Source organism: Clarias gariepinus, chromosome 1, assembly GCF_024256425.1.
Source record: "Clarias gariepinus isolate MV-2021 ecotype Netherlands chromosome 1, CGAR_prim_01v2, whole genome shotgun sequence".
Lineage (NCBI taxonomy): Eukaryota > Metazoa > Chordata > Actinopteri > Siluriformes > Clariidae > Clarias > Clarias gariepinus.
The window spans coordinates 15,791,376-15,812,727 of NC_071100.1; the positions used below are offsets into that span (position 1 = coordinate 15,791,376).

At 41.6% G+C, this 21,352-nt stretch overlaps 1 pseudogene; it reads right to left on the bottom strand.

The window, feature by feature from the left end:
* Window positions 1-1,487: 1,487 nt before the first annotated feature.
* LOC128520388 (uncharacterized) lies at window positions 1,488-20,109 on the bottom strand (annotated as a pseudogene).
* Window positions 20,110-21,352: the final 1,243 nt, after the last annotated feature.

A 21,352-nucleotide genomic window follows, 5' to 3' on the forward strand; every position in this document is an offset into this window, starting at 1 on the left:
ACGCACAGTATACTAAGCTGTTTATAAAGTAGACACTTTTTTGTAATCTTTCTCGTGTTTACCTTGTACTGTACAATGTATATTCATTTTTTTATGAATTGCTGTAAATAAACTACATATGCAGTTGATTTGAGTCTCAACAGTAGATGAACTCCAAGATACCAAAACGACTTCTTCACTCTCTGAGTATCTGTGATGTTTTAATATATGAATGTTTGTTGTGGGTGGCAGTAAAGGCAAACAACTGCACCTAGTATACAGTATATGTAATGTCCATTTCATACACAGTGTATTGCCTGTGGTTTAGCAGCATTTCCCATGAACTGTCATATATGCTCACTGTGTTTCTGCTAAAACATGCACAGCTATGAGTAACAACATGTTTGATCAGAAGACCTCCCAGAGAATGTCTACTTTACAGTAGAATTTTTTTGTCCATTAGCTAGATTTGTGAGAAGGGCACACACATACTGTATACACACTCACATGTTCATTCATACACTGCAGGCAATTTGGGAATGCCAATTATCCTAATTTGCATGTCTTTGAACTGTGGGTGGAAACCGGAGTACCAGGAGGAAACGCACCAAGCATATGGAGAACATGCAAACTCCATGCACACAGACCCCGATGTGGGAATCGAACCTGGAGGTGCCAGGCAAACAGTGCTAACCACTAAGCCACCATGCCGCCTCAATCAAATGCATTAGCATATAATTTGACATTAGCCACCATAGCATTTTTGCTAAGCAATAGCTATGCTTGCTAGCTTGTGGGTAGTAACTAAGGTAGGTAGGCAAGTTCCAAATTACAGCAAGGCTCTGTTTGTTCTACCAATTTGTCCTTTTATGGATTAACCAGGATTTAGGTGGAGTCAGTTCCTGCTAAGATGACCAGAGCACTCACAAAACCACTCTTAAAAAAACTTATACAGTAGGTGACGTCACAGAAAATATGTTCAAATCTTTTTATATGGTCTATAGTAATGAGCAAGGGGAAATCTCCAGTTCTTAACTTAGACTGTATAAAACGAACAAATAGACACAGGCTGGTGTTGAGAACCCACCTATCTAACTCTATTACACCTACAGTATGAGCTAACAAATTTATCTTTAGCTAAGCTAAACCACTATGGTTGTTAACTTTAAATGTTAAAGCATTTGAATGAACTCTGCACTACATCCTGTGTCAATTTCTACATTTCTTGTGGTAATGTAAATTACAACAACTCCAGTAAGCTGGTTAGCATGCAGCTAGCAGTTTGACAACTGCAACACAGATGTCACTCAAATCCACCTAAATATGCAGAACTTGTCTTTATAAGATTTGCTGACACTATAAGGATAAAGTCACTAAACAATTATGGCTTTCATGAAACGGTGACAAGGAAAAATCCTTTCCCTCCACTGGTCACAATCAGGGTTTATTGTCCTTTAAAAAACGGTAAGAACATTGAACAGTGCTGGTTGGATTGTTATATTGATGGCTTTTTATGTACTGCACATTTATGCTTGGTTTGTCTATTGAGTAATCCATTCTGGATGTTTGGTCCTGTTTAAAAAAGATTAACCGGAATATGGCTGCCAATTAGAATATATCTAGCTGTCCAATATGCACTGCGTCATTGTCTGTGTGTGACAGTTTAGTTGGATGTGTCAAAGTAAAATAAACAATAAATAATAAAAATTCCAGCAATTATTTAACTCAAAAGAATATAAACATACAGTAAAAACATACATACTGTACAGTACAAACATACTGATAAGCTGAGAAGATATTAATATAAAATCTAAAAACATAAGATATTTTGTAGCAGAATCATTGCTTTTAGATTTAACTATGAAGTTCTATTTATTTATTTTATCTCTCTTTTTTTTTAAAGCAAGCAAAGTGCTTATTCTTCAATTACTGCCATGGCATATTGGCTGCTTGTGTCACCTGTTGAAAAAACAAAACAAACAAAAGAAACCTAAACAAAATTTAAAATTGTATATTATTATTATTTATTTATTTTTTTGTTTTGTTTTTAGTATTGCTCATAGTTCTTACCGTGAGCTCTCTTACATTTTACACCCAGAATGACGGTCGCCAGCAAATACGGAGAAGACGCCATAAGACTGCTGATCAGTTTGAGCACTGATAATGGAGTTTCTAAATTGTGAGAGACCACACACACAAACACACACACACACATGTCTGATGCAGTGCTCAGACATTTAAGTAAGGTTTGTGCAGTTACTGGAAATGTGTTATTTTACCAGTTTTACATCTCAGTGTCTCTGTAGTAGAACTGGAGCTGACATTGTTAGTTGCAGTGCAGTTCAGTGTAATGACTCCTTATGCTGGTGAGAAACTGAAACGCAGCTAAGGTCCACTTGCAGTCTTATAGCCGCTCCACAGGTAGAATAGCAGTTAACGCTCTGCTCCAAACACTGGACTCTTAACATGAACATCACAGCTATTTCTGGACATTAGCCATGTCTGATTCTTCTCAATTTGCACAAATATTATTAGACCTGTTCCTTTAACACACATGTGCGCGCACACACACACACACACACACACACAAAGAAACTCCTGATATTGCAATAATTTACTGTAACACAACACATAGCTTTGGCTATAAGTTTGGAATGCATACACTAAAATCTCTTATTAAAAATACACTACCGTTCAAAAGTTTGGAGTCACTTGCAAATTTCTTTGTTTTTGTTTAGTGATTTATTTTCTACATTCTACAACAATACTGGGGATTTCAAAATTATAAAATAACACATATGGAATTAGGTAATTACGTAACAACCACAAAAACAACAGTTAGTTGTTATTTTAAGACACAGAGGTCAGCCTTTCTGTAATAGTTCTTGCAAGAACAGTAATATCAATTCATTTGCAAAATCTGTCAAGCACCAAAATAAAACTGGCTCTCATAAAGACCATCCCAGGAAGGCGAGACCAAAACCTACCTCTGCAGCAGACGAGAAGTTCATTTAGAGTTATCAGCCCGAAAAATGACCAATTAACATCACCGCAGATTAGAGGCGTTATGAAGTCTTTACAGAGCATAAGTAGCAGAAACATCTCAATATCAACTGTTCAAAGGAGATTAATGCATTTTTTGGACGCCTTCAGCATTCCTTTTTCAATGTAGAAATAAATAAAAATCAGGAACGTTATACATTATATGGCCTAGGAGAGAGTTAAAACAATTTACAACACATTAGTTTAGGTGGTTAATTTTTATAAGGGCAAAATTATGTACTTACGTTGAATATAAACTGTAAATGACTGAGTTGGATGCCTTTGTCCAGCAATGCTAAATGCAGACACTGAGTAAGTTCCAGAATCTTGGGGTTGAAGATCTTGTACAGTCACTCCAACTCTATCATAGTCCTCCTTTAATCTTCTTCTGAATTGAGAGTCCAGAGGTCTAAAGTTTTTCTTGGTACTATATTTAGCAAAGATGTTATTGTTAAAGCTCCACTCAACAGTTAACCCTGATTCCATTGCATACTGAAAAAGCAGATTCAGGGAGCTTCCAGCTTCAAGGACCTTCACTGTGTCAGATAAAACAATACTCACCTGCAGCAGAGGGAAACATGTCAATATTTGATGAAAACTACCCCACTAAGTGATCACATGTGTTTTTATATCTGTTTTTCATGTAATATACCTTACTGTACTGTACAACGTTGATTATTTGAAAGTGACGTCAACTGGACTTCTTTCTTGTCCAGTTGACATGACTCAGCTTCCAGATAACCTCAACTGGATGACAAAGAATGTTCACAGACATAATTTATTGATTGTGCATAATAAATTTACACAATATCATGGCCAAGGACATGCAAAAGCCTGTACCATTACACAGTAGCAAAATATTTTTAGTGCTCATATGTTTAGACTGATGCCTGTAACAACATTTCCAAACTTATTTTAGATTCTATGACTTTATTTCTATGACTTCTTTGACTTTATTGTAAGGTCTATTTCTTGTTGATGATGGTAAGTGTTGTGTACAAGTGTAATGGCCAATCAGTCTAATCATTTATCTATGATTACCGAGGCCCCCGATAACAACGGTTATTGGGCAAAATTAGCCATCACTGGCCATAAATTAAGTGGCATATTTGAAGCCTGTAAGACAGCACAGCAAATATATCTCTGTTCCCTTTCAAAGGCTACACTCGATGCTGCGTGAAAACGCTATGGGAAACATCTTGTCATGTTGCCGGTTGTGAAGCATGTGTGTATCAAACACGACAAATTTTGGCTTATATAACCTCGGTCAGGTGACATCATCTGATGAGACGCACCTGCAGGTTATAAATAGGAGTGAACCGGAAACATTCCTCAGATCTTTTGTCTTCACTGACCTTGTTGTGTTTGCGTGTGTGTGTAAACCAGCAAAATAAGAAAGTGTTTAACTCACCGATATGGCAGAGTTTTAATTGAGATATCCCTCCGTGTCTGATAAACACATATCGGAGGGCGATCTCTACACTTTACTGCTTCAAATAAAGTGCTCGCGCGCCCCACATTCCTTGAGAAGCACCGGGCCGTGGCGCATTTCTGGGGCTTAAAGCGCGTGTATCCAGCAGAGCTGTGAGAGACGGATTTAAAACTCCTACTGTATCTCTCACTTCCTCGTTGGATCGGGAAATCCCTCTGTCCGCTCGCAAGCGCGCGCTGCGCTTCTTGTGAATGGGCAAGGATAAACATTCTCTCTCGCGCCGCGAAGATGGAAATAGCACCCAAGCACTTAAAAAAAAAACAAAAAAAAACCATAGACGGCAGGTTCTGTCGGGTGGCCGGGGGGCGGAGCCTCAACAACGCTCTCTCCCTTTTTCTTAGCAATCTCCATATGAGTTAACCCTTTCATGGAGTAAGCTGTATCTATCCTGTGTTTTCCTGCTATCTACTTTATTTATTTGTTTAAATATAGTTGAGGTGGAAGCGCTGGGTTATATGATGATGCCCAGATAGAAGGGACGCTTCCAGGCTATCTCTCTCCTGGGACATCATCCTCCCTGAAAAGCTAATACTTCCTTTCAAGCTGTGTAGACTTTTATCTTCCCTGGAGGGAAAAGCTTTTCAGGCAGCAGGTCTGGTTGGTGCTCCATTGCACACCATGACGGTTTTGCAGGTCTACCAGGGTGACCTGCTGAGAGACTTGAGTACTGGCGGGGCTCTTCAAGATAGAGCGTTCTGGAATTACGCCGGGCCACAGACTTATGGCTGAATCTCAGCGGCATCAAGCATAGGATCGCGCATTCCTCCTTGATGCCCCTATTTCGCCTTAAGGCCTGTTTGGCGATGTCGTTAACTCGTTCGCCACTAGGTTTATGAGGCAAAGTTATATGAACAAGCCTTCAGAAATTTCTTCCCCGCTGTGCTCAAGAGTCGGGACTGTCGGCCACCCAGTCTCGACCGGGTCTGACGCTTGCAAGGCGTGAAACACACAAGGAGTGTGTTTTTGAGCCGGGCACCCCCCCGTAAAGATTGGGGTGCGTAGTGCCTGAGCTCAGACTGGCATACTGTCTTCGTAGTGCGTAGAGCTCAGACTGGCATATTGTCTTCTTCACAAAGAAGCCCTGAGGTTCATGTGCCCAGGACCATGGGGGTGGCCCCCCAATGGGGAGAGGCACGCAGAATTTCTTTCGAGAATTAAGTGTTCTCCCTGGCACCTCAGGAGGTCGGTGTTTTTGCTTTTTGGTGTTTCGGGCAACACCAGTCTCTTCGGTTTTTCCTGCCATGTTTCAGGATGCAGAACATCTAACATTGCGCCCCGTTTAACCAAGCCGCCAAGACTTTTGCCCCTTTCAGAAAAACAGGCAGCGTGGAAACTACTGCCAAGCATATCTCCTTGGGTACTAAGCACTGTAGAGAGAAACTACAGGATGCAGTTCTCACATTACCCTCCGTGTTTCAACGGCGTGGTCTCCACTTTCGTGAAACCGGAAAGTGCGCATCTGCTGACAGAAGTTGCTGGGGAATGGGGCCATGGAACATGTTCTCCTACCAGACAGTGAGTCAGGCTACTACAGTCGGTATTTCTTGGTTCCCAAGAGGAACAGAGGGCTACGTCCAATTTTTAGATTTTCGCGGGCTGTTCTGCTATCTGAAATAAATAAATACAGCTTCAAAATGATGACTGTCAAAGTGATTGCTCTTAAATCCTACCAAGCGATTGATTTGGGACAATTTATTAAAGGACGCTTACTTCATATAGAAATATTAACACAACACAGGAGGTTCCTAAGGTCGCTTTCGGGGGCGAAGCTTACCAGTAACGGGTCCTTCCATTTGGTCTAGCTCTCTCACCCGCACATATATGAAATGCATGGATGTAGTTCTGGCGCTTACGACTCCAGGGCATCCGTATTTGAATTACATAGACGACTGGCTGGCCCAGTCTCAGTAGCTAGCGCTTTGACATCAGCATGTCATCCTAGCTCATTTTTGTTTCTTAGGATTGAGACCCAACGCCAGGAAAAGCGTGCTCTTTCCTGTTCAGAGGACAACATATTGGGTGTCACATGGGAATCGATCGTAAGCGGGCACAGCTGTCTCCCGCTCGTGTTGAATCCATTCTCAACACCCTCAAGGAAATCAAGCTAAACCAGAAAGTGACCATCACTTTCATAGATCTTAGCTCTTATGGCAGCTGTATCCACGGTGACACCTTTGGGCCTTCTGCACATGAGAGCATTTTAGTTGTGGCTAAGAACCAGGGGATTTTACTCTAGGGCCAATCCCCAATAAAGGTTACGCGCCAGGTGCTTCGTACCCTTCCTATGTGGTTCAGACCCCGGTTTCTGACTTTGGGTCCCACTCTAAGTTCATCTTGTCATCGCAGATGCTAATGACAGACGCTTCCCTCATGGGCTGGGGTGCGGTCTTAGATGACCTTCCAGCCCAAGGGAGCTGGAGAGGCCATCTTCTCGCGCGGCACATCAATTGCCTCGAAATGATGGCTCTATTTCTGGCCCTAAAGCACTTCCTCCAGCAGTTGAGAGGCTACCATGTCCTAGTGCAGGTGGACAACACTATGGCAGTCTCATATATTAATTGCCAGGACGGACTGTGCTTGCGCCGCTAAATAGCTAGCGCACCAGGTTCCTGTCCCTCAGGGCGAATTACATTCCAGGGCATATGAATGTGGGAGCAGTTCTTCTGTCCAGTCAATCTCTGACACACGGGGAATGGAAACCCCACCCCAAAATAGTCAGTCAATCTGGGAGAGATTTCAGGTAGAAGAGGTGGACCTCTTTGCCTCGCAAGATCAGCAAATGTCCCCTTTACTACTCTCTGACTCTTCCAGCTACCCCGGGTCTGGACGCCGTCGCCCGTACATGGCTCTGGTTACGCCTTTATGCGCTTTTCCTGATAGCTCTGCTCCCGGGAGTCTTGGCGAGGGTCCATCAACAGTATTTGCGCCTCTTATTGATAGCACCCTTTTGGCCAACCAGAGTGTGGTTCTCGGATCTAGTATCCCTCTTCAACGGCTCACCATGGGTGATTCCAATGAGGTGGGATCTTCTGTCTCAGGCGCAGGGGACGATATTTCATCCCCAGCCAGAGTTTTGGAACCTTCACGTTCAGTCCCTGAACGGGACCAACTAAGTCAAGCTGGTCTTTCAGCCAGCGTAATTAAGACTATTCTAAGTGCTAGGGCTCCCTCCCCTAGAAGAGCTTATGCCCTCAAATGGAATGTATTTGAAAGTTGGTGCATGATGAAGCAGGTAGACCCAGTCCACTGCCGAAATGTTTCAGTGCTGGAGTCTCTGCAGGAAAAATTGTCCTCGGGCTTGTGCCCTAGTACCCTCAGGACGTACGTAACTGCTATTCTAGCCTGCCACAACGGGACCAACTAAGTCAAGCTGGTCTTTCAGCCAGCGTAATTAAGACTATTCTAAGTGCTAGGGTTCAATCCCCTAGAAGAGCTTATGCCCTCAAATGGAATGTATTTGAAAGTTGGTGCATGATGAAGCAGGTAGACCCAGTCCACTGCCAAAATGTTACAGTGCTGGAGTCTCTGCAGGAAAAATTGTCCTCGGGCTTGTGCCCTAGTACCCTCAGGACGTACGTAACTGCTATTTCAGCCTGCCACGTCCTGATTGGTGGGGTTACTGTGACACGGTCCCTTCTGTGGGTTTTATCTATCATGCTCGAAGAGCCAATTGACACCCCCTTTTTTTTTTTTTTTTTTGAACCACTAGAGTCAGCGCCTCAGGTTTCTGACCTTTAAGATGGTTTTTCTAATGGCCGTTACCTCTCTGAGAGGATTGGAGATCTGTCAGTCTCCCTATTCTGCCTAGACTTTGCCCCTGGGCTAGTCAGGGCCATTTTGCATCCTCACTGAACTATCTTCCGAAAGTTCCATTCTCAACATGCACCCTATTGTTTTTGAAGCCTTCTGTCCTCCGCCTTTTACAGCTTCGGAACAGGAGAGACTTACTGTGTCCAGTATGTGCTCTTCAGATTTACGTCCACCGCATCAGCCAGTGGCATAAGTCAGAGCAGCTTTTACATGTTTTGGGGCCGCAACCGGGGGGGGGTATTGGCGGCCGCCACTACACTGGGTGAGATATGCTATTGCCCTCTCTAATGAGGCGAGTGGGCTCACTTCGCCTCTAGGAACCAGGGCTCATTTAACCAGGGGGATCGCCTCATCTACTGCACTAGCAGGGGGTATTCCCCTGCAGCAAGTGTGTGACGCGGCGGCATGGTCCTTTCCGCACACATTTGTTCTTAATCTTATGGTTCTAAATCTCCATAATCTGGATGTTCATGCCACTCCGGGCTTACAGGTCCTCGAGTCAGCTTCCCAGATATAGGTCCGGGGCCCTTCTCGGCCTTGTGCGCACACGCTACACAACCTTGGGGTCCAGACACTTGCTGTGCGGCGGCGTTGGTATTCTCGTTCCCATAGCGTTTGCACGCAGCATCGAGTGTAGCCTTTGAAAGGGAACGTCTCGAGGTACTTTGCTGTAACCTTGTTCCCTGAAAAGGCGGAAATGAGATGCTGCGTCCCAATGCCGCACTGCCTACGTGACCGGACGTCCATTCAGACAAATCAATCTGAGGATTGTTTCCGGTTCACTCCTATTTATAACCTGCAGGTGCGTCTCATCAGATGACGTCACCCGACCAAGGTTATATAAGCCAAAATTTGGCGTGTTTGATACACACATGCTTCACAACCGGCAACATGACAAGATGTTTCCCATAGCGTTTTCACGCAGCATCTCGTTCCCGCCTTTTCAGGGAACAGGGTTACAGCAAAGTAACCCGAGATGCTCTATAACAAAACAGACCAAATCTGGCAAAAAATTTTCATTATACTCTGCCTTTCCTCATATGCACCATTATATTTACATGAATACAGTAAATATGGTAAATACATAAATACCATCAACTACAGAGCACATTTTTTCATGTTTTATTAGTGTGAACATTGTGTTACAGAGAACTCACTAAGAGCTTGGTTATGCGATAAAGTCTATGATTAGTTCCTTAAAGATCACGTATTGGTTTGATACATTTAGTCCTCATTGCTCATATGCCACTATGGATGATTTTCTAGCTTGCAAATATTTGGAGTACAAACAAAAAACAATAAGACAGAACACGTGGATTATATGGACAAGCTGACGCTGACAATACTGATAAATTACATGACATTAATTATAAATAATATTTTACACTCAATATACATTTGACTAATGTATATGGAATCTTTCTCATTGTAGAACGATGAACTCCAAATTGTTTCCAAGCAAAATGCCAAAAGTTCTGCTTTAAAAGAGATCTGCACACTTGCAGATGAGCAATTATCAATACTGCTCTGACCTATTTTACTTTGTTTTCGTCTTTTAAGTTATCTTTCATTAACTTTAAACCGGCTAATTCACCACCATTGAGTACATTAGGTATGATAGAGACACTCTTGTTTCTATTGGTATACAATGTACTCACAAGTCAACGTTTTTAACTCCGGATCCGAGCTGGCCGAGTGAGATCCTGACGGAGAACAAAGGATGCGACGCAAAGCGGCGGCCACGAGGGAAACGAGCTGGCGTCAGGACCAGGCTGAGAGCTCGTGCACATGGCACACCTCTGCCTAGCATCCTGCTCGCCAATGTCCAGTCACTGGAGAACAAACTCGATGACCTCAGGGCCAGGGTAAAGTTCCAGAGAGACATTCGGGACTGCAATCTCCTCTGCGTCACCAAGACATGGCTGAACCCAGCGGTGCCGGACCACGCCTTCCAGCCGGCCGAGTTCTTCTCAGTTCACCGCATGGACAGGACACGGGACTCGGGGAAGTCAAAGGGAGGTGGCGTGTGTTTAATGGTGAACAGCAACTAGTGCAACAGCGCAAGCGTTGTTCCTCTCACACGCTCCTGCACACCAAACCTGGAACTACTGTCCACCATCCTCATGCCAAAATACAAACAAAGGCTGAAACAGGAAGTTCCAGTTCAGAGGGAGGTCGCGCGTTGGACGGACCAATCAGTGGCCGCGTTACAGGACGCACTTGATGACGCAGACTGGGACATGTTCTGAAACAGCTCCGATGACGTCAGCGTGTTTACAGAAGTGGTTGTGGGATTCATCGGGAAACTAGCGGATGATACCGTGGAGAAAAAGACTATTAGAACGTTTCCCAACCAGAAGCCGTGGTGGATAAAACCATCTCTCTGAGATCTCGCACCGCTGTCTATGACATGGGACTCGCGTCGGGGGACATGGAACCATACAAGGCTGCGTCATACAACGTGCAGGAGGCGATGAAAGAGGCAAAGCGGCGCTACGGAAGGAAACTAGAGTCAAAACTCCAACAGAGTGACTCTAGGAGCCTATAGGAGGGACTAAGGACAATAACGGACAATAACGGACAATAACTATAAAGCACCAACATCCGGTATGACGAACGCGGACGCGACGATGCTAGCGGCGTTATGGTTATTCAACATCTCTTTATCTTAGTCAGTGATCCCCACATGCTTTAAAGAGTCCATCATTGTTCCTGTCCCGAAGAAAACCACATCCTGCTTCTCTTAATGACTATCGCCCTGTAGCTCTCACCTCAGTAGTGATGAAGTGCTTTGAACGCCTGGTCAGAGACTTCATCATCTCTTCACTACTGGACACACTGGACGCACTACACTTCGCTTCCCGTCCAAACTGTTCTACAGACGATGCAATTTCAAATCTCCTCCACACATCACTCACTCACCTGGACACTCGGAGGGGGAATTATGTGAAAATGCTCCTTATCGACAACAGCTCTGCATTTAATACCATAATTCCCTCCACACTCACCACCAAGCTGGAGCACCTGGGACTCAGCTCATCTCTGTGTCAGTGGATCTCCAACTTCCTAACTGGCAGACCAAAGGCAGTAAGGATGGGCGGACATGTCTCAGCCTCCCTCATTCTCAGCACTGGAGCCCCCCAGGGCTGTGTTCTGAGCCCCCTGCTGTACTCTTTATACACCCACGACTGCGTAGCCACTACCAACTCCACCACCGTCATCAAGTTTGCTGACGACACTGTCGTGGTGGGCCTGATCACAAACAACGATGAGACGGCCTACCTAGAGGAGATTGGAAATCTGGAGAAAGGGTGCCAGAGGAACAATCTCCTCCTGAACGTCAGCAAGACAAAGGAGCTGATTGTGGACTTGTACAAAGCAGGGGAGGAACTACCAGACTCTAGTCATCAACAGCAGCCCAGTGGAGAGAGTGGACAGCTTTCGATACCTCGGTGTTCACATCACGCAGGACCTGTCATGGTCCTGTCACATCAACACTGTGGTGAAAAAGGCCCGGCAGCGTCTCTACCACCTCAGACGCTTGAGAGACTTTAGACTGCCCTCCAAGGTGCTCAGGAATTTCTACTCCTGCACCATATAGAGCATCCTGATGGGAAACATCACAACCTGGTTTGGAAACAGCACCACGCAGGACAGACGAGCTCTACAGAGGGTGGTGCGATCAGCTGAACGAATCATCCGCACCGAGCTCCCTGACCTGCACTCGATCTACAGCAAGCGGTGCTGGTCCACAGCCAGGAAGATGGTCAAGGACCTCAGCCATCCCAACAATGGACTGTTCTCTCTGTTGCAATCTGGGAAGCGATTCCGCTCCCTGAAGGCCAACACAGAGAGACTGAGGAGGAGCTTCTTCCCGCAGGCGATAAGGTCTCTCAACCACAACACAATACAGGACTAACATTATCTTTTTACATCCAACACTGACTGGGCATTCATGACCCTTATGGACACATTCATGCACACTTTTGCACTATATATTTATATTTTCATTTATGGACCACTGCACAAATCACTTTAATAACAAGTCACTTTAAGAAGTCACTTTTATGCATATGTGCACACTCAGTCATTTCTACATTTCTACATTTCTGATTTGGACAAATTTCTATTTTCTTCTTTTATATTTTTCATATTATTATATTGATATTTGTATATTTTATTTTACTTTGTACAGTATATTTTACTAGTTAATTTTATTTTCTACCATATTTATTTTATTACAGTATATTTTACTAGTTAAGTAAAATTTATAGTATATTTAACTAGTTTTACTAGTTTATTTTCTAACGTATTTATTTTATTCATATTTATCTCTTATGTTTAAGCTTTTATTTTTAAGGTCACTGGCAGTCGTGTAAGCATTTCACTACATATCGTACTGTGTATGACTGTGTACGTGACAAATAAAATTTTAATTTTAATCAAGGGCTGATGATAAGCAGTACCTGGCAGCAATAAGGAAGTATAAGGGGGAACTTAGTATTGCACAGTAAGTACACAGCATTCAGTAACTTTAAAGATTAAATAAACAATGGGGGTGGGGAATACAGTATGTAAAAGATGAACATAAAGTAAGTGTGCAAGGTAGTGCAAGTAGCCATGGTGTGCATCACATATACTATAATAAGTAGAGCAGATACCATGTAGCAGTAATGTGCAATAGAATGTATCGGGTTTGTAGTAAGCATACAAAAAAAAAACCTCTATGCACAATAGTTTTACTAGATCAAAGTAGATTTTTTTGCTTTAATGAATTGGAAATTTCTAAAATAGGAACCACAGAGAGCCAAGCACTTATTCCTTTCCTTTATTCCTAATAACAGTTACAGCATACTGGCTCTCATGATGGCCTAAAAAAACATAAATAAATAAATTGATAAATAACCTTTAAAAGTTAAAGGGTTTACTCTAGACTGTATTATTATTATTATTATTATTTTGTTTACTCCAAGCTCTGTGACTTTTCACCCCCAGAATGATGGTCCCCACCAGATACGAAAAGCCTTCCACAAGTTTCTATCCACAAGATGGCTGTAATGGGATTTGAACGTACAGTCTCCAGCTTGGAGCAAATGCGTTTTTGTTGGACCCTTCAGTAGTGCATGTGTATTTAGCACAGAACCAGCTACAGTATTTTCAAGGCTGAAAACCAGCTGATTCAAGTCATGGGCCAATCAATTTGTGCATCTCTTATGGTTATAGTTTAGTTTGAGACTGTGGTATTCACTCACCAGAAGGACTACACCAATTGTTTTTTTTTGGTGTTGTACTTGTTTTAAGCTGTTTATCAATACAGATCAATATCTCTGTAGCAGAACCAGACCTGACTTTATTAGTTGCAGTGCAGATCAGTGCAGCGGCTGCAGCTGAGCTCCTCTCACTGTCCTATAGCCGCTCTACAGGTTGGAGACGCTCTCAGACCAGTGTGCTACACACTTCACGTCAAAATCACAGCTGCATGTGGACACTCACCATGTCTGGGTGTTCTCAATCTGCACAGCTGCTACGAGATATGAATGTGTATTTAAAATACAGTCAAAAACATCAACAACAAAAACACAAAAATAAAGTCTTTCCTTCCATAAATTCACCAAAAAGCGGAGCTGAGTGACCAACTAAGGTCTGTTCTAACATTTATTGTTGAGTTTCTATGACTGTTGGTCATGTGGACTTTTGACCGGCTGACTGGTTCTTCAGCAACTTCCATCTTTGTTACGTTAGTGAACAGGAATAAAAGACTATGATGCTCCAATAAGTATTCTAATTATTCATAGACATGTTTAATGTAAGCAGATGACACCCAACTTGTTCTCTCCTTTCCTCCCTCTGACACTCAGGTTTTTACCCGGATCTCAGCATGTCTGGCAGACATCTCATCTTGGATGACTGCTCATCAGCTGAAGCTCAATCTGAGTAAAACTGAACTGTTGTTCATCCCTTGTGACTCATACCCAGGTCAAGACCTTGTGGATCCCTGGACAACAACTAAATCACTTCTTCAGCCACTGCCCGCAATCTTGGAGAAACCGTGGACAATCATTTGTCATTTTCCCCACACATCGCTAAACTTACTCGCTCTTGTAGATTTCTTCTTTACAATATCAGAAAAATCCGTCCATTTCTTTCTTTACAGGCTACCCAGGTGCTTGTTCAGTCCCTTGTTATTTGAAGACTGGACTACTGCAAATCTCTCCTGGCAGGCCTGCCTCTGCACGATTCGTCCTCTGCAACTGATCCAGAATGCAGCAGCACGTCTCGTTTTTAACCTTCCCAAGTTCTTCCACACCACACCACTCCTCCGTTCCCTGCAACGGCTTCCTGTAGCTGCCCGCATCAAATTCAAAATGCTGATGCTTGCCTACAAAGCTAAAAATGGCCCAGCACCCACTTACCTCTCTGCTCTAATCACACGACGCACTGCGCCACGTTCCCTCCGATCCTTCAGCACTGCTCGTCTCATCCCACCATCTCTCAGGGATCGAGGGCGACATTCGTCCAGGCTCTTTTCTGTTCTGGCACCTAGGTGTTGGAATAACTCCTGTAGATGTCCGTACGCAGAGACTTTGACTATCTTTAAACGACGACTCAAGACGCATCTGTTTCTCCAGTACTTGGACTAACCCCCCATAAAAAAAAAAACTTCCCAGTTGTGTTGGACTAATGGCACTTAGTTATTAACCTAGTTAACCCAGTGTAAGTATGTATCCAGTGATGTAAACTTTAATGCACTTTTTGTAAGTTGCTCTGCATAAGAGCGTCTGTCAAATGCCTAAATGTAAATGTAAATAATAAGTCTTCTAAATATAGAGTTAATTTTGTTTATTAAAGTGCCCCAATTATGGCATTTTTGCTAATAAGGTTGCTAATATTGCTTAATGAGTCTCTTAAAACAGGTTTACATGTATGCAAGGTCAAAAAACACTTTAGTTTTCTCCAAAAATAGATTTAATTTTACCTCATTTCTAAATAATTCGTAAACGACTCGTGTGAAGCAGTTAGAAGATTCAGTCTGTCTAAACCCCTCCTTTCCGTGAGCCCTTACTGCTGTGATTGGTCAGATGGCGCGGTGATTTATGACTGGTCTACGCTACAGCCTGTGTCGAAAAAAAACCCCGCCCATGACCATAACTGAACAACGGCTCTGGAGACCCGTCAATACATAGAAAAGATGGCGTCGGTTTTACCGTGTAACGACCAGCTAATTTTATATTAACTGTGGCTACAAAAATCGAGAGGTCTTTTATCTTTGTGTCGGTGTTGCGTTAAAAGGCCGGTGAGCAAAAAGGACAAACACAAATAAGTAGATAAAGCAAACGTGTAATATACAAAACTAAATCAAGTAAACTAAAAAGGTGCACCACAACCAAACAAAGATATAAACAATATTTACAAACTATATATAATAAACAGTATGTGTATGTGTGCGAGTGAGTGGAGAATGTCTGAAGTCTGTGTTTATTGTATGTGTGTTAGAGAAGTATGGTTCAGTCTTACCAGGGTTAATGAAGTCCGAGAGGCCGATGCTGGAGGGTGAGAAGTCCGGGGAGTATGTCCAGTCAAAGATAATCCGGTTAAAAAATCTTAGAAAGAAAATGATCCACAGCAATCTCTCCTTCTCTCATTCAAACAAATAACGGAAGCGCTGTTTCACCATTACTACTCCGTACTACTCTACGGCAAGCCCCGAGGGAAAAAATGCAGTCGCACACGCAAAGTGTGCATGTGCCTTGCCACTTCGCGCAGTGTTGCCAACTCGTCAGTAAGGAAAGTAGCTATTGGCTGTCGTAGAAGTCGCTAGAAGTCGCTAGATGACGTCATCACGTAATTTGCATAATGCAATTCTGTCATATGGCTTTCAAAAAGATACGTGACACTTATTTGAAGCTTGAAATATGGTAAGAATGTGTATTTGTATCTGACAAAACCATTTGTAGCATTTTGACTTTTATCTCATAACATTGAGTTTATTCTTGTAGATTTACATTTTTTTATTTTTAACGTGGCACTAAAGCTCTATCGTACCGTCGTAGTTTTTATACATAATATATATTACTATATATATCACCATTTTTTTCATATTTAGCAGATGTTTTTATCCAAAGGGACTTATAAATGAGGACATTTAAAGGAATTAAAATCAACAAAAATAGCAAAGACATGCAAATGCTATGTCATGTCTCAGTTAGCTTATACACAGTGCATTTAGCAAATGCTGATGATAGAATAGAAAAAGAATAATACATGCTTATGGTAGGCCTCTGTTTTTATTTTTTTAATATATATAATAGCCTAAATAAAAAAACAGGAAAGCTAGTGTTATTAGTTTAGTTTTTTTAATGTCACAATTCCTACCCTCCTCCTTTACCCGGGCTTGGGATCGGCAAAAGTGACCCAAATGAGACACTTTGGCGGAGTTTTTTTTTGTTGTTGTTGTTGTTTGTTTGTTTTTCTGTTTTTTTTTTTTTTTTTTGCTTGTTTTTTTTTTTATCTTTATAATCTTATAATCCACTTAGAACCTTTAAACATGAACAGTTTAACCATAACATTGTAACATTTTTTAAATACCATCTACATTAACAATTTAACAGAGTAGTCCAAATTTTTTTGTTTTTTCCAGACCCTCCTCAACACTAACACTAGTTAACACTAGTTAACACTAGGGGGGGCTCCTGCGAGAGGACAGCCCTGTCTGTGAGTGCTTTGGGACGGGGGAGGGGCCGGCGGCGGCAGCTGCTGTGGCAAATTGAGAAGAGTCAGTACAGACACATCAGAGTCTCCAAAAGTCTCCAGTAACACAAGAAAAAGTCGCCAAATTTGTCGCTAGTCGCTTTTAAAAAAAATTGTCGCTAGAGGGATTTGAAAAGTCGCTAAATATAGCGACAAAGTCGCTAAGTTGGCAACACTGACTTCGCGAGTTTTAAGTTCAGTTTTGGTGAATGGTGGAGAATAAACCGGTAAAAAGGATTTCGTGTGCTCTCGTTTTTATTTGTTTTTAGTTATTTTATTTATTCTTTTATATTACAAAGTGTTTAAGGGAAACCGGCATGAATGCTTGGTCACATTAACAAGAGTGTGGTAACGTTAATTGTAAGATGGCGGGCAAGTTGTTCATGATGTAGAACGTGGGCGGGCAAGTTGTTCGTGACGTAGAACGTGGACGGGCTAGTTGTTTGTGATGTAGAATGTGGGCGAACATTATGCAAATACGTTACATAAGTGACGTGGATCCGTAACAGAGTAAAATTAGATTTGCTAACGACTAGTTTTGGCGAATGTAAGCCGATTCTTTTTTTTAATAGACAAAAACTCCATTTATTGTGCACTGTCAGCATCACAGATAGTGCAGATAGTTTATGTTCACATACAGCTACATGACGCACTGCATGAAAGAAAATATTTTAAAAAGCATAATAGTGGCACTTTAAGGCAGACTGGCCTCATTAATGAATCAGTCAATCAACAACCATCTGTTTTCTTTTTTTTTTTTCCTGAAAACATGTACAAAAACAGAAACCCTTTCATCACCTGCACAAGTCCTCCTGTGGTTGTAGTAGAAAGAAACCTTGATTTCACACTTATAAAAAAGTCAAAGTCAACTTTATTGTCAATACGACCATGCAAACAGAATTTACACATCGAATCGAAATTTCGTTCTTCAGACTCCAGATGTGCACAAAAGGATAAAAAAAAAGGAGTGCAAATAACTCACATATAACAAACGGACACAACAAGTAGCAGTAACAGGGGTGCACACAGGTTATGACAGTGAGACAGTAAATATAACAAGGGACATTTAGAGTGTTGCGGATTACTACTTAAATATTACAGTGTCACAGGAAAATGCAGTATGGTTGTTGAAATGAATTAAGTGCAATAAATATACGTGATGTAAAGTGCAAATGCAACTAGCAGCATGGAGATATATGATTATATTGTGCGTATTTATGTTTGTGCTGTTTTTGTTATGTTAAATGTAAACGTGTCCATGTTATCTTTTGAGTGAGTTGATAAGTCTGATAGCTTGAGGAAAAAAGCTGTTGCTTAGTCTGGTGGTCTTGCAGCGCATGTTGCGGTAGCGCTTGCCGGATGGTAAAAGTGTAAACAAGTCATGAGCTGGCTTGGTGGGATTTCTGATGATGTTGATGGCCCTCTGCAGGGCCTTCAGGTCAGCAGTTCCCGTACCAGACTGAAAGGCTGCTGGTGAGGATGCTTTCAATACCGCATCTGTGGAAGGTGGTGAGTGCCGAAGGTAGAAGGTCAGCTTTTCTCATCCTTCTGAGGAAGTGGAGGCGTTGCTGTGCCTTCTTAACTATGGAGGTGGCGTTGGTGTTCCATTCAGATCATCTGTGATGTGCACCCCCAGAAACTTGGTGCTTTTCACAGACTCTACAACACTGCTATTTACAGTAAGAGGGGTATGCGGCTTGTGGTTCTTCCTGAAGTCCACATTTTTTTTCTTTTGTTTTACTGACATTAAGTTGTAGGTTGTTTCTGTCGCACCAGTTGATGAGTTGATGTACCTCCTCTCTGTAGTCTGAGTCGTTGTCGTCACTGATGAGGCCCACCACTGTCGTGTCGTCTGCGAACTTGATGATATGGTGTATCTAGCACAACAGTCATGTGTCATCAGCGTGAACAGCAGAGGGCTCAGCACACAAAAGACTATTGTCTAAAGTTTCCTGTTTCTCCTGCTGCTCCAAATTAAATTTCTATAGTCATTAATGAAGGACAAGGACTCACAGGTTTATTTAAAGCTCATAACTTTAGGTTCCATCACTGTGTTTGTATCAGCTAAAACAGCACACACACCTGCTGCAGGGGAAAACATAATGAGAATCAGGCTATACAGGGTGCCTTAAAGTCTGGATTCTCAGGAAAGCAAGCAAATGTTGTAAGTCGCTCTAGATAAGAGCATCTGCCAAATGCCTAAATGTAAATGTAAATGTGAGCATTAAGCTGAAAAGTAACTTCTACTAGTAAAAAATCTTGTTGTTCATATCAACAACAAGATATATTCAAATCTTGTTGAACAGGTTGAATAGGTTTGAAGCCATATTTGGACCTAAATAAAATAAAAAAGTATAAAAGTTTATAAAAAAATGCATATGGATCCAGACTTTGGGGCCTCACTTTATATAAAAGGTTTACACACACCGACAGAGTCAGAAGCAGTTGATAAACCAAGACATAACCAAGACCTTTATCTATACAAGTATAACAATGACAAGGACACATACAAAAACATTTATAGTTAAATTCATTCTTTATTGTACATTATCCAGAGCCTAGGTGTTTTTAAGCTGATAGATTTCAGCCACATAGCTTTTAGAGAAAAATATAAGGTCATTATGACAAGTGTGTAACATTTGATACATTTTATGTTTATTTCTAAAATTTACCGCTTATTGTGCTATCTGTGTCTGTTGCCCACAGTTGGGCCCTTGAGCGCGGCCCTTAACCCTCAACTGCTCAGATGTGTAATAAGATAAAAATGTAAGTTCCTCTGGATAAGAGCATCTGCCAAATGCCCAAATGTAAATCAGTTGGAGAATTGTATTGCCTTAACCTTAAATTTAAACCTTAAGTTTATTTTGGGATTTATCTTTTGTTCAGTAATTGATACTGATATACTAATTTTTTACAAATCTAGTATTTTTACAGGTAAACCATGAGTAACATTGACTTAAAACACTGCACTGCTAAGTATCTGGTGCAAAGAGAGATACGTCACTTTCTTTTAATGCCTGGAGTTTCCTGAAACTCATGGTTGCAGATATAAAAATATTACATATAAATAGCACAAGTGTTCTTTTAATGTAGTGCCAAAACTATTGTACATATCCCTGTAATTGAATGTACAGCTGTAACATGCAACAAATAAAAACTTAGCAGCTACCGTATTTATCTTGATACCCTGATATCACAACTATAGTGATGGAAACATAGAATCTGTTACACTCCTGCATTGCCGCACACACACACACACACACACACACACACACACACACACACATACATACATACATACATTCATACAAATATACACATACAATATATATGTACAGATTAATATATATTTAACTTTTACATATTTGCTATGAGATGCTGAAATGGTGAAAAGTTAAACAATGAATGTTCTAATAAAACACCCACTGATTAATGAAGTGGAGAGACATGCACTACAGCACATGTTTATACACCACATGTTTATACACCACATGTTTTCACCACAAATTTTGCTTTGTGAGATTGTTGAGTTGGTGTTGTGGTGGCTCTGGCTCTGGGATGTTGATCAGAGGGACAGGGTTTTAAGTCCAAAGGGTTCAACTTCAAGTCTCACAAGCACTGGGTCACCCCTGTTGGATCTGTGCAACCCTACACCCTACACAACCCAGCCACAGCATGCAGTGTTGATCCCAAGTCCGGTTATAAAATAGGAAGGCTGTGACAGGAAGGGCATCCAACATAAAACCTGTGACAGATCTTGTGGATCAAAGAGTAAAAGGGACAAACCCTATACTAAAGAAGCTTCTTGAGGTAGGATGTAACCACAGACTGTGATGGTTACTCACTAAAAGGAACAGTGTAATTAATAGGCTTTGGTGCTAGAGCTCAGTGTCTCTGCAGAGTTTAAGTTGACGTCACTTGTACAGTGCTAGTAACTTTGTAAATGTGTTGGTTAAAGTGGAAGAGAAACTTGATATATTTATATATATTTAATATTTATCAAGTATTGAAGTCCCTGTTTAAGTTTTTACAATGTAATAATATTTTAAAACAATCCTCTGATTTAAATTACAGATGACAATACTGTCAAATCAATTTTAAGTGCATAGATTTGTAGATGTCAGAACAAGTTAACTATTTTATTAGTTTTTTTTTTACCCTAATTTTTTCATTTACAAAGAAATATTTAGGACATTCGTGGCTTCTCATGTTGCTATTTTAGATCTTTTAGCATGCTTTACTTTCCTAGGCAATAAAAAAGCCCTGTTTGTGGAAAGTTCA